This window comes from Nelumbo lutea, chromosome 1 (genome assembly GCF_056320005.1).
Source record: "Nelumbo lutea isolate HS-2025 chromosome 1, American lotus-T2T, whole genome shotgun sequence".
Lineage (NCBI taxonomy): Eukaryota > Viridiplantae > Streptophyta > Magnoliopsida > Proteales > Nelumbonaceae > Nelumbo > Nelumbo lutea.
The window spans coordinates 146427182-146443200 of NC_142684.1; positions in this window are offsets into that span (position 1 = coordinate 146427182).

The following is a 16019-nucleotide window of genomic DNA, read 5'->3' on the forward strand; positions in this document are numbered from 1 at the left end:
TGCCCTTAATAACACAAACCCCTATTCAATAACACAAACGTCCCCCATTTGTCTATGATGTACAGGCAGTTAATGATCCAAAATGCATTACATTTATTATTAGCATGTTGGTATTTAGGAGGTCTTATGTGGTGATTTAAGCTACATTGACATTTGATACAATAAACTCTTCCGAGAAGATGAAGATGATTTTTGGGCTTATATAAATTTGTTTTTGACTTTTTGATGTTTTACTAAAAAGTTCCAAGATGTTTCATATTTTTAGTTAAGACGGTGTTTGTTAGTGTGAAAATATGGTGGACGGGATTGTTTTAGTCTTATTTATTCCCCAAATTATCATTGATGTATTTTCTTATAAATGGACCACACTATGGTGCGAATAGATTAAGGATTTAGTGTAATGCGGGTGCATTACTATTGGTCCAACTATCCTAATGTTATTTAATCTTTTAATATATTTTAATTTATATTGAAATTATTTTTTTTAATTCTTTATTGATCAAGATAATTTATAATGATAAATATATTTGTTTTATAATTATTTGTAATTATGTATTTGTGTTCTGTTTTATCCATTATTATTTTGTATTATTATTTCAAATTATTTTTCGCTTAAATTGTGGTTTTTTCATTCATGATCATATGGTGCAAACGGATTGGATCATCCAATCCGAATCCAATCCCATATCTGTCAAACTTGGATAACCCTTTGTTAGGTTTTTGGATTGGATTCAACTCGACTTTAGATCACCCCTATCCAATCTGACCTATATATGTATATATTTATAAAAATATTTACTTATAAAAAATACATGTATATATTAATATATTTATTTATAAATATGTTTATATTGAATTTTTTGTAATTTTTTTATAAAAATACATGTATATATTAATTTTATATGACAAGTATACCCTTTAGTTTTTATTTTAACTAGGTTTTATATATTTGTAATTTTTTAGTTTTATTATGTTTATAATTGTAATTTGGCTTATAAGCCAAAAAACCCTAAATCCTAGCCTAAACACGAACGAGACAGAATTGTCTCTTCTATCTTCCTCTTCAGTTGTTCGGCACATGTAGTTTGTAACCTGTAACAGCCTTGAGCCTTCATCTTTAGTGCTTGTTAGTTTGGTTACTGAGTAACTCTATTTCGACTTTCGACTATTCAACTACCAGCATGCCGTTGTTGTTCTTCTTCGAACAGTCGTGGTCATTAAAAACTTGAACTCGAACCTTTATGGCTAAGACACTCTATTATTCCATCGTCAGCAACACCACCTTGTGTTGGAAACTAGCGCCATCTCCCTCTTTCATTGTCTCTCTCACTCTTTGACTTAGCCATTTAAACTCATAAACAAGAGGGTCATTCGTTGTAACCAGCTTCTAGTTCTAGCTAGCAATAAGGTCATTGCAATCGGTCCATCGCTCAGGGCAACAAGTAATTTGCCTCTGAAACTATAAATCTTATACTCACCCTCTATTAATTTCTCCCTCTCTCTCTCTCTCTGTCTCTCTCTCTCTCTCTCTCTCTCTCTCTCTCTCTCTCTCTCTCTCTCTCTCTCTCTTCTCGTACCAAGTATAGTAAACTATAGATCTTCTACTTGTTGAAAGTTCTGTTAACAGTCAAATTCAAATTGGATATTCATTAAGATTAGCGGATTGAATTCGAATCAGCCAGTGTAAAATCCACTAAAGTATTAATAAATTCGAATCACTAATAAATGTAATTGAATCAAATCGGATATACCTGTTACCGAATCCGATTCGATCCATTTGCAACCCTAATCTAAGATCCTTAACAGATTCGAATTTGCATCACCATTTGTGAGATCCAAACGGATCTTTGGATCAGATCAAATCGTGTATTCTGCTATCATAGTGGATTTGGATATACCTTAGTTCACACTCAATCTGATCTAGTTACATCCCTACATGATCAATCGTACAAATCCTATGGGTACAGACAATTTATGTCCACATAGTTTTGTCCATAGTTCAGAACAAGTGTAAATAGTAGTGTGTTCTGAATTAATCATTGCCACAGAGTGTGGTGTGGAATAATCCACACCCACTAATTTCTCATTCACGTTACAAAACACCCCCTAAAACAACACTTTGTGCGAAAGCCCTTCCAAACAGGTAAAAGGGCATATTAGTTTATACTAAATTTGAATACCTTAGACATTATAATAATTATTTAGTGAGGCATATTAGAGTTGGTGAACATTTATAGGTTTTGAAAGTTTAAACGTAGAGAATGTTGCTCTTAAATTTGAATGTTTATTTTACTTTTAATAAATTAATTATAATTTAATGAAATGGATATAAAATATTTAAATGAATAATTTATATTATTTATTAATTAATTACATGATTTTTACTTAATTAATTAACTATTAATAATGAATTGATAAATAATTCAATATGTGATTAAATAATACATACATAATTAGTAAAATAATAATAATTTCTAAATATTATTATTATTTGATTAAAAAAATATTTTTTTAAATTAACTTAATAAAAAGTAACTCTATCTTCCTGATCCCTTATAGATTTTTTTTTTGTTTTTTAATTTATTAGATAGTATGCAACCCAAGAATAATGCTTAAATGGATACAGCTCAGCTTTGCCTAATTACAAATGTCCTAAGACTTTTATCTAAATGCCATTTAACAAAACCATGCATTACATTTAAGAGTAGTGAAATTAATAATAAAAATTAATACAAATTTATCTAATAACACATAACCCAAAAATAGTTTGGAATACCACTTGGCCCAACTGATATTATCATAAAACTCTTGCCATAATTTCTTTTAACAACACTTACACATCACACAAGGCCTGACTAATATGTAATAATTATGTCAAGCCATAATTCAATAGATTACACTTATTCCCAAATGCCTCTTATGTATCTTAAGAAAATCATTCGTTAATGTAAAGTAAAGAAAAATAGTAGACATCCACTAATGAACAAACCAAATAACAATTTATTCAACTAAGTAATGTTGTTAATGGAACCTAAAACCCCAACATCCAATCCAAGGCCCCTAGATCTGATTATTTTTTATTTCATTTAGCAATAAGTTTTTTAATTATTGCATTGTGTTTGAACATGATTGAGTTCAATTTGAACCCGACTTCATTACATACTTAAAACCAAGCCCAATTCAAATTATATAAAGAATGTGAGAGAGAAAAATAATAATTTATATATAGTGAATATTATAAAATTTATGTTGATTATGGTAGGGTTAAGTAAATAATATAGTAAAATAAAAATGAATTACTTTTCTATTTTTGTCATTGATAAAACTTTCAATACATGTCATACTAAACTAGATAACAAATTGAGACCTTAAATTCCATTGGATCGATTATAAAGAATATATTTGACATTTGCTTGTACACCAAACTATAACCCAAGTCTATACCACTATAAAAAGCATAAACGAGGCATGAGATTTTTGGAAATTTTATTAACTAAAATACTCCTCATTTTGAATTTGGACACTTTATTTCGGGGCAAAATGTAATACCAATACCTCTATTTAGTTCATTTAATTCTCTTTCATTAAATCTCAAATTTAAGGTATTAATTCATATTGATTTCTAAATATTTACTTGACTAAAGTACTCCTCAATTTGAATTTGAACATTCTTCATTTTTGGGCAAAAAAAATATAGGTGTTGTTTGGCAAGTCTTTTTTTGAAAGATCTTCTAAAAGACCTAATAGTCAAAAGATTGTGAGCTTTTGCATTAAGATCTTAGCAATCTTGAAATTGTTTGGTTAAGGCATGTTTTCCCGTGCATATTTCTGTGCGAAGACGCGATCAAAAAAGTCGAAAAGCTTCATTTGGAGCTTCTTGACAATAGTCCAAAATGAGTTTCACGCATCTTTTCGATGCATCATCTTTTTTCGGCTATATAGTTTCCCAACAAAACGGGAAAAGACTAAAACATGGGTTATTGGGCTTCTAAACAATCAACAGCCTACACAAAAAGACGCACCAAATGGGGCCATAATTTTAATACTAATATTCAATTCTCACTTATTAAAACACATATTTAAGGTATCAACTCTTAAATCCTATCATTAAATCATATATTTAAGGTATTTTTCTTTTATATCATTATATTCCACTAATTAAGTTCATAAATAATTATTTTCATAATATAAAACCTAAATTTAAAATCAACCCATAAATCAAACATGCTTTTTTTTATCTAGGTGGTGAATTTATAAAAAAAAAAAACTATATTTTTAAAATTAAACCATAAATGAAACCATTTTATTTTTCTTTTATCTAGGAGGTGGGTGAGTGGTTTAACCATCTGGGCCAAATGGGTCAATTCATGATGTCATAATTAAATAATAAAAATAAAAAATAAATAAATATACAAAACTTAAAAAATAAAGAAATTTTATAAAAAAAATTGGGTACATCTCTATTATTATATATTGTCATATTAAACATAAATATGATAATTTTTGTAAATTAAAACACTATTAAAAGAGAAAAAAATGAAGTATATACAACACAAAACATTCGAATAGAATAGATAAAAATCTGTGCTATATAATGGCAACCCAAAAAATAAATATGATAAATAAAAAGTATTTAGTAACGACGAAAATATAATATAAAATTTAAAATCAATTAGAAGTGAAACCATTTTCTATCTAGGTGGTAAGTCAGTGGTTCAACCATTTTGGGTCAAATTGGTCAACCCATGGTTTTATAGTTAAAAATAAGATTTTTAAAAATAAAGAAATACAAAAATAATAGACAATTTTGGGACATGTCTAATATTATATGTTTGACAATTAAAAAGTGTGATAAATGAGGTTTTTCTTTATTAATGACAAAAGTAGAACACATATATATATGGGTCATTTCGCAAGTCCTTTTTGAAAGATCTTCTGGAAGCTCTGACAATCAATAGACGATGTGAGCTTTTGCATTAAGATCTTAATAACCCGATGACCGTTTGATTAGAGTCATTCATGGAGCTATTGGAAAACTATAGTAGCTCGAAGACCATTTGATAATGCTTAGATATGCACATTGTTGATGTGGGCTATTTAGTGCACATTTAACACTTGGCCTAACTTGATTTGACCACATTGACATACATGACAGTGAATCTTTATGGGTCTCACCTACAATTACCATGTGTAGACCCCACAACACTTATCGCTATTTTGCACTAGTTATACATAACATCACACAAATCCCGTACATTTTTTCCATGAGTGGGGCCTACGTGTCAATTTTTGTGGGGTTCACATGTTTTTTTGTGGAACCCATCCATGGGAACGTGTACATGTTATACAGGCTTTAATGAGGCCAACTTTCAATATGTGATTTTATATTCAGATGTTTATAACTATAAAAACATGTCCACAATAGTTTACAAAGAATATATAGTGTAATTGCAGATCATTTTCGGACTAACAAAATAATAATTAAAAGCATCATCAAAATGATGAGACACATCATTCCATAACAACATGCACATGCTCCAAATACAACAACATGTTCCTTCATATAGTCTACATTGTCATGAGCAATATTGTGTTATTCAACAATGTGCACTTGAGGTTCCTCTGTGGTATAATTATCTACCTACATGAAGTTGTATTCATGTCGCTTAAATGGGAAAGAAAAAATTGGTTGCATTACTCATTTTTCTTACTAAATACAGTTACAAATATTTCTAAGTATTGATTTCATACATCACCAGTAGGATATATATATATGGTTTCATACATCATATATATTTCATTTTTTGACATGAATAACTTCATAAGCCCTTATTCACATTACAAATGGGTCCATTTTAAATACATACAAGTTCATAACAATCAATGTAGTACATGATAAACAAATCAAAATGTTCAAAAATCCAACAATAAAACAAACAAGATGTAGATCTTCTCCTCTTATTATTTCTTACTCCGTTACGACTAATATGTAAGTTATAGTGAATAGTCATTTTGAAAATAAATTTAACCCTGACTTGTTCCATCCGTGTAGATGCATGTGAACCCATTTGAGTTAGAGTCTATGTTACAGCATGGAACATCCCTCCCTATCCTTCAACGGGAACATTATCTTTTGTAAGAATCCATTCCAATACACATATTGTATCTGTGACAGTTTAATGAAACTGTGCAATACATAATAAACAAAGACAATCCAAATTTGCTTATGAATCGAGTATGAAAACATCAACTTCAGAATTGGGAATTGTGCATTCATAATTCCAAAACAATGCTCTATGACATTCCTCAATGAAGATTGTATACAATTAAAGTATTGTTCCACATTCGTTAGATGACCACATCTCCCTTGAAAGTATGTTAAATGGTACATTTCTGAACGGTATAGAAATAAAACACCAAGCATATTCGTTTAACCTAAATTAATAACATAGTACCTTCCTACACAAAATACCCTCGTGGTAGAATGTGGTACCTCTCTGACTTTCTGATAGTAGAATGAACCTATTATCGAGGTTTTGGACTATCTCCAAAAATACCATTCGAATCATGTACAGCACCCTCCCATCCTATTTCAATGAAAGTAAACACAATGTCAAATGAACATGCACAAATCACATTTGGTGGTTTCCATTGTAATCCCCTTTCCTCTCCATACAAAACATAAAAAATAGTTCAAAACACACCAAGATACATTAACTTATACAAATGATGAAATACACACACATAAAAAAAAAACTTGACATGTGAGTTGTACATCCTTAAACAATGAACCAACGATCAATCACCATCGTAAGAAAGCTAGTCGCCGTTGAATGTATAAGCACCTATAAAATAAAGGAAAAAACAATAGTGAAGTGTGAGAGAATGATGTTGTGGTAAAGGGAAAGAAAGATGAAACGGTAGAGGAAAAAGGAAGTAGAGTAATGTTGTGCGACAGAAGGAATGGACAACGATAGAAGGAAAAGAAAATAAGAAGGAAGAACCTGTTATTGTATGCTCAAGTGATGAATGATATTTGAGTGTTAGGGAAAAAACGTCAAGTGCCATTGTTCACTTTTGGTCCTATGTGGGTAATTGTACATGTATGATGAGGACTTAAAATGGCATAAAAGTTGAGAGGCCAAGATTAGATATTCATGAAATCAACCCAAAATATGTTTTTCGGGACACCATCTTTCGGTGACTAGACCTACTATGAACCAAACAGGAAAAGATCAAAACATGATTTGTCGAACTTCTAAATAATCGATAGACCAAGTTGAAAGACTTGCCAAACGATGCCTAAGTAAATAGTCTTTTACAAGTAATTGGTTTGGTGGAAAATGGACTTAGGCCCTGTTTGAGAACACTTGAAAGAAATACTTTTTTTAACAAATACTTCTTGTAAAACATGGGACCACACATTAAGTGGTTTTTAAGTACTAATGGGTGTTTGGTAAAAAAATGGAGAATAAGTATTTTTCTTAAAGTACTTCGAAAAAGTGACTTCAAGTTGGTTTTTTTTAAGTACTTCTTGGAGAAGTACTTCTCCAAAAAAGTGGGATGAACCAGTCCCTGATAATTTTTTATAATGCCTAAAATACCCCCATGAGGGTTATACCTCCTCTTTTTCCATTCATTCAAACCTCAAACCTAGGTAGCGATGCACCAGTTGCAAGTCCACAAGCAACGATCGGTGGTGAGGAACAATGGCCAGCGGACCTATTGTTTGGCATTTCTCTTATATGTTTTGAAGTTTTTTTTTTCTCTTTTTAATCATTTTTTTCTAACTTGAACTCCTTATACTTTGTACATCTACACTTGTGAACTCTCATGTTCAAACAATGACAGATTCACTGTCTAGCCACCACCGGCAACAAGAGGGTAGTAAATCTATACTTGTGAACTCCCTCTTCTTTGTAGATTTACATGTGAACTCTGTAGTTTCTTCTTGTTTTTTTTTTTTAACTTGAAACTCAACAAAGATCGATCTCTATTTTTTTTCATTTGTGAGGCCAACAGAAAATGGGTATTTATTATTTGTATAAGCTTGAATGTTTGACGAACTCAACTAATTAATTTCATTTTTAATATTATGTATCTTGTATTTGTATTATTATTTTTTTTGTCTTTTTAGTTGATTGATGCTTAATAAATAGTAATTAGAGTATTATTATAAACAAATTGTAGTCGTTGTAAATGAAATTAGAGTATTTTCGGTCTCGTTCATACAAAACAGAGATAATGTATATTTTATTACAATTTTGAAAAGTTATTATAAATCCATTATAACATGAGAATGATGATTATACACCTCATTAGAAATAAAAGGCATTCAAAATACTAATTTAATTTAATTGATCTTGATGATATATATAATGAAGAAGATGTAGTGGTATTTTGTTTAAAAAAACACTAAAACAGATAAAAATGTCTTATATGAACTATGCAATTTTTTAAGACTTAATCCATACATTGTTAATTAAATAGAGATAAATGTTAATAATTGTATTAAAAAACTTATTAGCGATAATGGAACTGGTAATGGTAATTAGTTTACTAATGATGATCGTGGTGATAATGACAGTGTAAGATCTAATTTTTTGTTATAAATATGATAGAGATGACTATTATATATTGAATGTGATTATAATGGAGATAAAACCAATGGTGTTTTTGTCAAATATATATCATCCATTGATAATTCAATGTCACTTAATTAAGAATAATATCTTCAGTGTTGTAGAGATATGCAATTGACAGATAGTTTTAATTATGGTTCTTATGGTTATAGAATATTAAATGGATAGAACTATAATTATGGAACATTTATGTGCGATGATGAGATGATTTTTTGCTTAAATAACATGAGTTTGAGTTTAATTTCTGATTATGGTAATAACTTTTTTTAATTTGAATACGAATCATATAATATGAATTTTACAGTTACAAATCCCTAAAATTATAATGAGTTATTAGTTTTTTAGTGGTTTACTAAATGATATTAGTTAACTTAACATACTCAACCTTGTTATCAACAATATTATATTATACTATAAATTGAGAATTTTAGGCAAATAAATAAGTTAAAGCAAATATTATGATTTATTTAAAAAATAAAATAATGTACACATAAGCACTTATGAACTTACAAGGAATTCACTATGTAACTAAATTATTAATTATCATAATTTGACTAAAGATATATAAATAAATAACTTATTAAATAATATTTTTTATAATTTATTATAATTTTAATAATAATTATTAACTATTTTTAAATTGTATATTATATAAGTTATTAACAGACATCATTATTCCTGAAGGTATATTTTACACTTCCATTACAAAATATTTTTCTTTAATATTAATACTTTGTATTAAATTATTTTATGTGTTGAATTGAATTATTAAATATTAATGTACTTATAATTTTAATAAACATTATTTAAATGTTTTTTCTTAAATTCCATTGAAATATATTAATATGATGTATGTATATATATCTTATTAAAACTTTATATTTAGTGTTATTGGTGTGTTTTATATTATATTTAAATTTTTATAGTATTTTTATGTATATTTATGTGCATCTAATTCTTATCTCCATACGTATTTTAAAATTGTGATTTTGATACGTTATGCATTTTTTATACTTTAAATTTTGTTAAAATAAATACTTAGAAAAATGATTATTTCTTAAACTACTTAATCATCAAACATAACTTAAAATAAGTGTTGTGTCCATAAAATAAGTAGAAAATAAGCCCTTATTTATATTTGTTAAATAATTTAATAAAAAATGCTGATTTGAAAAAATACTTAAAAAAAGATAACTTAAAAATTATTTTTTATATTTATTCAAAATTTGTGCGATGGCCAAATCCCTAAATACTTTTTTATAATTCTCTGGATGCCCCACAATGGAGAAATCTGTTTTCCTTTTCTATTCACACAAACAAAAATGAAAAACATAATTTCAACGTGACCGACGACCATTAAAGTGGCAAAAAATCGATTAGTGATACAGTCATTTTCCATTTTCAATCAGTCTTCTTGGTTTTAAGGATTAGGATACTTAACAATAATCAACAGTTAATTTATCATTAAGTGATATTTAAAAAGGACACAAATGCCCTCCGAATGTCATTTAATCTTCTTTATCAACCATCTAAACATTGGCAAAATATTAATAGTCCCAAATCCTCACTTATTCCGTTTAAGAAAGTTGGGGTTACATTTGAGTGGGCATTCTAGTAACTCCAACTTTTTTTAATAGAAGAGACAAGGATTTTGGACAATCTTTTTTTGTTAGTATTTAGATAATTGATAAAGAAAATTAGATGACATTTGAAGAGTATTTGTGTTTTGTTAAAATACCATTTAACGGCGGTTGATTAACAGCTAGTTAACAATATGTAGTAGATTGTCACGTTTTGAAAGTTTAGGTACTGAATTGTCACTTTTTAAAGTTCGGAGACCAAAGTGACACTAGACCCAAAGTATAGGGTACTAATTGGGAATTTGTGATGTTTTTTAATTTTATTGCAATCTTGTGATGTTTTTCTATTTTTTTGTATTTGTTTAATCCAAGTTTTGATTTGTCTTTTTTTCTAATTATTAATGTGAATAATTGGTATTATCATATATTTTTATTATTATTTATTGCATATTCGTGATGTTATTCCATTTTTTTGCTCAATCCAAATTTGATTTATTTTTTATTATTATTTTGAAGAATTTGTGTTATCATTTTTTATAATTATTATTGCATATTAGTGATGCTCCTCGTTTTTTTTGGCTTATTGAATAACACATATATGTAATCTATAATAATAATAATAATAATAATAATAATAATAATGTATTTATGTTTTTATTATTACTATTGTTCTTCTTCTTCTTATTATTATTATTATTTTTTCTATTAAACGTATAGACTTACGTGGTACTTAATGTGTATTATACGAGAATTCTCATGTGTCTCGACATAATGATGTTGTATGTTTATTTGAAATATAAAATATAATATACAAAAATTATTGCTTATATTTATGTGTGAAGTAGAGGTTGAAAATTTCATTTACGCTAAAATAAATATTTGGGGAAATGATTCACCAAACATCATCATTGCAACAAATACTTAAAATATAAGCGGTTTAGTAACGGTCACTAAACAACATTAAGTACTTGCTCAAATAAGTACTTTGAATTCTCAAACGAGTTAATCACCAAACATAACATTGATAGGTTGTTTTAAGTTAAAAAAATGGTTGCAATTCTTTACATGGACTTTTGTGTGGCCTCATTCGTTTAGAACTTTGCTGTTTTTACTAGGTAAATGTTTCATGTGTAATACTATTTGGGTGAATTCATTTGCCCACGTTTCTTTAATTTTTAAGTTTTCCAGGTATGTAATAAAATTACATTTTTACCTATATAAAATTAACATTAAAATTGGTAAAATACAAACAATATTTTCAAAAAATTATTTATCCACTTAGGATATTGGTAAGTTTTATTTTGAAAAGTAAAACTGTTTTTACAATGAGACACATTCATAATACAAAAAGAACAATGGTAAAGTTAATGGGAAAAAGATACTCATTGATCAACTCCCTTCCCCCCCCCCCATTAGTATTTGGAACATTAGTAAATAAGTTACTTATCCATCTCTTTTCACTTTTTTTTTTTGTTATGATAAGCATTCTTATATGTGGTGCATAATGATTCATATACATTTATAAATGAGAATATATAAAAATAAACAACAAAGATTTGGTTGTTGTATCAAATTCTTTTTTTTTTCAATTTTAAGACAAAACATTGAATCTAATAATGAATTTGATACTAAGCATCACATTTATTGACCAAATATTTTAGTTTTTGAATTTAATTAATGAATAAAAACATTTATAGAAATACCATAAAAAAAGTTCAAAATCTAAATGCTCTATTATCACTTTAGTTTTTATCTTTAGTTAGCGTTATGTGATATGGTGCTATTAAAATATCCTAATTTAAATTTTACAATTCACATTGAAATTAATGTAATTGATTATTAATGTTATAACGAACCAAAATTATAAATGATAGATCTTAATTGTATTATAAGTTTATGATTTAGAAAATTTATGGGTGATGATTAGTTGTATGATTTTTTATTTTACCATTAACATTTTTAATACACTAGCATTTATTTAAAATATTTAAAAATGTAATAAAAATTAAAATATATTTTTTCTATAATGTCATTACTAGCTTTGGTTTACAAGTAAATCATCTATTAGTATATATTAAAACAAGAATGACTATATTAGATAACATCTCTTTGCTCCATTACCCCAAACTTGAAATTCTAGAGTATATCTCTTATTTTCTTCATATTCCTCTCAAATTGTTAAACTCAACCTAAAATTTTTCTCTCTTTCATCCATATTAAGAGTATATAAAGGAAAGTCCATCAAATTATGGTAGGAAATTTCTCAACAAAATTTCTTGTCAAATCTAATTTCATTTTTAATGTTTTTCTCTTTATTACCTAGGAAGTTCATCATTCCATAGTTATTCCCTTCTCTCTCATACATCCCTATCTTCCTCAATCATTTTCCTCTATGAGATCTTTTCAAGTGTCGCTCTCTATTTAGGATAAAAAAAAGATAGGAGGTGTAAGACACCATAGTGCAGAAGCATAATAAGTTAAGTTGGTTCATAACATTCTCAATTTTGTCTCATTTTTTTAGTGTGTATGTTTCACTTGTTATTGTCTTTGTCTTGTAAGTAACTTCTGTTCCATCTATCTCTTTTTTTTTTTATATGAAAAAACAGAGGTTGAATAGATCCACGTTGCAACTCACTCCTCTCCTCCAATAACAAAAAAAAAAGCATTATCATGTATGATTTTCAAGCTTATTTTAGATTTTTTTTGTTGAAATGTGCTTTTGATTTGATTCAACTGTCATTAATGGTCATTTATAATAGTTTTCGATATTTGTGGTCGTCTTGTTGTGTGTGTCAGAAAATGACTCACTTAGGCTGGTTTAGAATCGCCACCCATCAATCAAGTGAAACAAATGTGACGGAACCCCATAAATTGTATCAAAAATAAATTTTCATTTAATGGACTCCAAACCCAATGCATTAATTGAACCAATTTGAGTAAAATTCGGATGGGAGAGAACCAATAGGCAAAGTCCACGCAGAGTTTCATATAAGCACAAGCATAAAGAAATAATTATTTAATTGACTAAGAGCATATTAATAATCAATAAAGCAAAACAAATCAAGAACAAACAATCACAAGAGAATCCCCTAATTATATTTTTACTTTTTTATTATTTTCATTTTTAAACTTAATTTTATCAATTATTTATGTTATTTTCTTATGGAACCCTATTTGATTTTATGGGACTAGCAAGTTTATTTGTTCTTCTTTTTGTTATATTCTTTTATCAATTTTTATTTTTTAAAACTTTATTTATTATGATTTTATTATTATTCCTTTTTTATAGCTTATTCTCCTCCCTTGTTAGCTTTATTTCCTTTTTCTCTATTTCATCTTTTTATTTTCTTATTTTTTACTACAACAATCTGAGTTCTCATTCTCAATAGCTTGGTGGTCTTCCTTGACTCAGGCGACAAGAATAACCAACATGGCAGAAAGCCCTCGTTATAGTATTATGAGGTTAAATCAAGTAGATTTCTCATTTCAAGCACACTCATTCAACCAAGTTGAAATATCATAAAGCCTTGTGATTGATCCAATCCCCAATTTACAAAACAAAGTACGTTTTGTAGTCAAATCAATTATAGAGACAACAGACATTACAAATTACTGTAAGAAAACAATTAACCAAAAAACACAATATGATATGTAACTCACTAGCTTCTTTATTTGAACATGATTTAATCTTTAAAGAAGAGGAAAAAAAAGAAAAGAAAAGCGCAATAAAAAACAATAGCATCGTTATTAGCAACACAATAGAGAAAAATGATAGCTAAAAATGTACAAAAATGATTACCCTTCTCTCTAAACCATTACCAAAATGCCCACATACCTCCTCAAATCCCCATATAGTAATCCCATTATTGTCTCTAGCATTCGATTGTAGGGGTCACATTATAAACTCTGATGTCATCAAAAAAACTATAGAGAATGACTCCACAAAGATTCACTATCACCCCTGGTAACCAACAACTAGATGGAGAAAATGCAATCAAAAAGGGAAATAAGGGGTTACAGGTGAGAACAAGACTTACATGGATTGTATTTTAGCCTACAACCGAATGACGTAAGAGGGGGTTCAATCTAGCTTCCACCTTAAGTTATTTGTCATCGAATAAAATTGACGTTCAAGGATTGTAATGAAAAGATTGGTGATAAGTGGCGAGCTTCCAAATGTGAGTTTCTCCAACTAGTTAACAATGTAATGTCCAATGACAGTTGCAACGGTTCACTCGGTTCGAATGGTGAAGGAAACAAAGAGTAAGGGATTGATGAATGGATGGGAGAAGACAAAAAATGGAGGAGGAACGAATAGAAGCAATGAGGGAGGAAGAAGAGATTAAGAACAATGAAATATATGTTGGAAATGAGGGAAGAATGAGGGCAGGGAGAATGAGAAAAAAAATGAAGAAAGCTTGGGAAGAAGTTTCCTCGCCGTGCTACCGCTATGTCAATAGATAGGGGATGATGAAGATTAGATTTTTGGGATTAGGGGAAAGTCTCTTGTGATGGTTTGTTATTGATTTGTTTTGCTTTATTGATTATTAATATTCTCTTAGTCAATTAAATAATTGTATTTTTATGCTTGTGCTTGCATAGAATCCCGTATGGACCCCAACTATTGGGTCGGTCTTATGGGTTTTCTACTTCGGACATGAAACCGAAACCAACTATCTACCTGGTAGTCTAGACTATTTCTTTAGCCAAAGCCGGTTTAAGTGTTTTCTACGCAATATGTAAAATAAAATATTAGTTATAAAAAAACATTAATATTAATATTATTAATATTTTTAAATATTATGACTTATGAAGATAATATGTAAAATAATATTAGGTAAATTATTTCCAAATTATTTATTTTGGGTTATTTTATTGAAAATGTTTAATATGTGGTAGTTATTTTTTTAATGGTAATTTATTACCTTTATTTAATTCGGGTTATTTTATTGGAAATGTTTATTTCATTGAAATTAATTTTTTTAATATTATTATTTCCATTATTTAATCTATGAAACTTATATTTTTATTTTAAAGTATTATACTTATTTTGTTGGTAATTTATATTAATTACTTATTTCAATATTGCCATAATTATCAAATTATGGTTACCACAAGTTACCATAATTAGAGTACAAACTAATGTATCACAAATTACTCAACTAGAGTACAAAAAATTATCATAATTAATTTCCACAAATCATCAAATTTATATTAATTTCTCTTATACCTATTTAGTTAATAGCAAATTTATTTTTTGTATGCAAATTAAAATAGTTGTAATCGTTCAATCCACCTCTAGAAATCTTAGCTCCATCCTAAGGGTGGAATGAATCCTCATCATGGATTGATGCCAAATCCACAAGGCATGACACGATTTATAGGGGGGGGTACTAATAGACTAAGAGGTGGCTGTAATTTCAGATTTTTGAGGGGGAGTACAGCCTACTTATCCCAAGAAAATAATATTTCATATTATTATTGATAAGTTTTAATTATTGAATATGTTTATTTTGTAGAAGTTACTTTTTCATATTCATGATTAACTAAAAATTACCAAAAAATATTAACAAATATTATTGTAAATATCAATTTTAAATTAGCAAACTTATTGTTTTTGGTAATTTACTAGTTTTTTTATCCTTTTTAGGTAATTTACTGTTTTGGGTAATTTTTAGGTAATTTTAACTAATAATTTTGGGTCATTTTTAACTTATAAATATTATTGTTTTAGGTAATTTAACTAAAAAAGTTAATTAAAACTTACCAAAAATTATTTTTGGTAAAAGTAAAATGA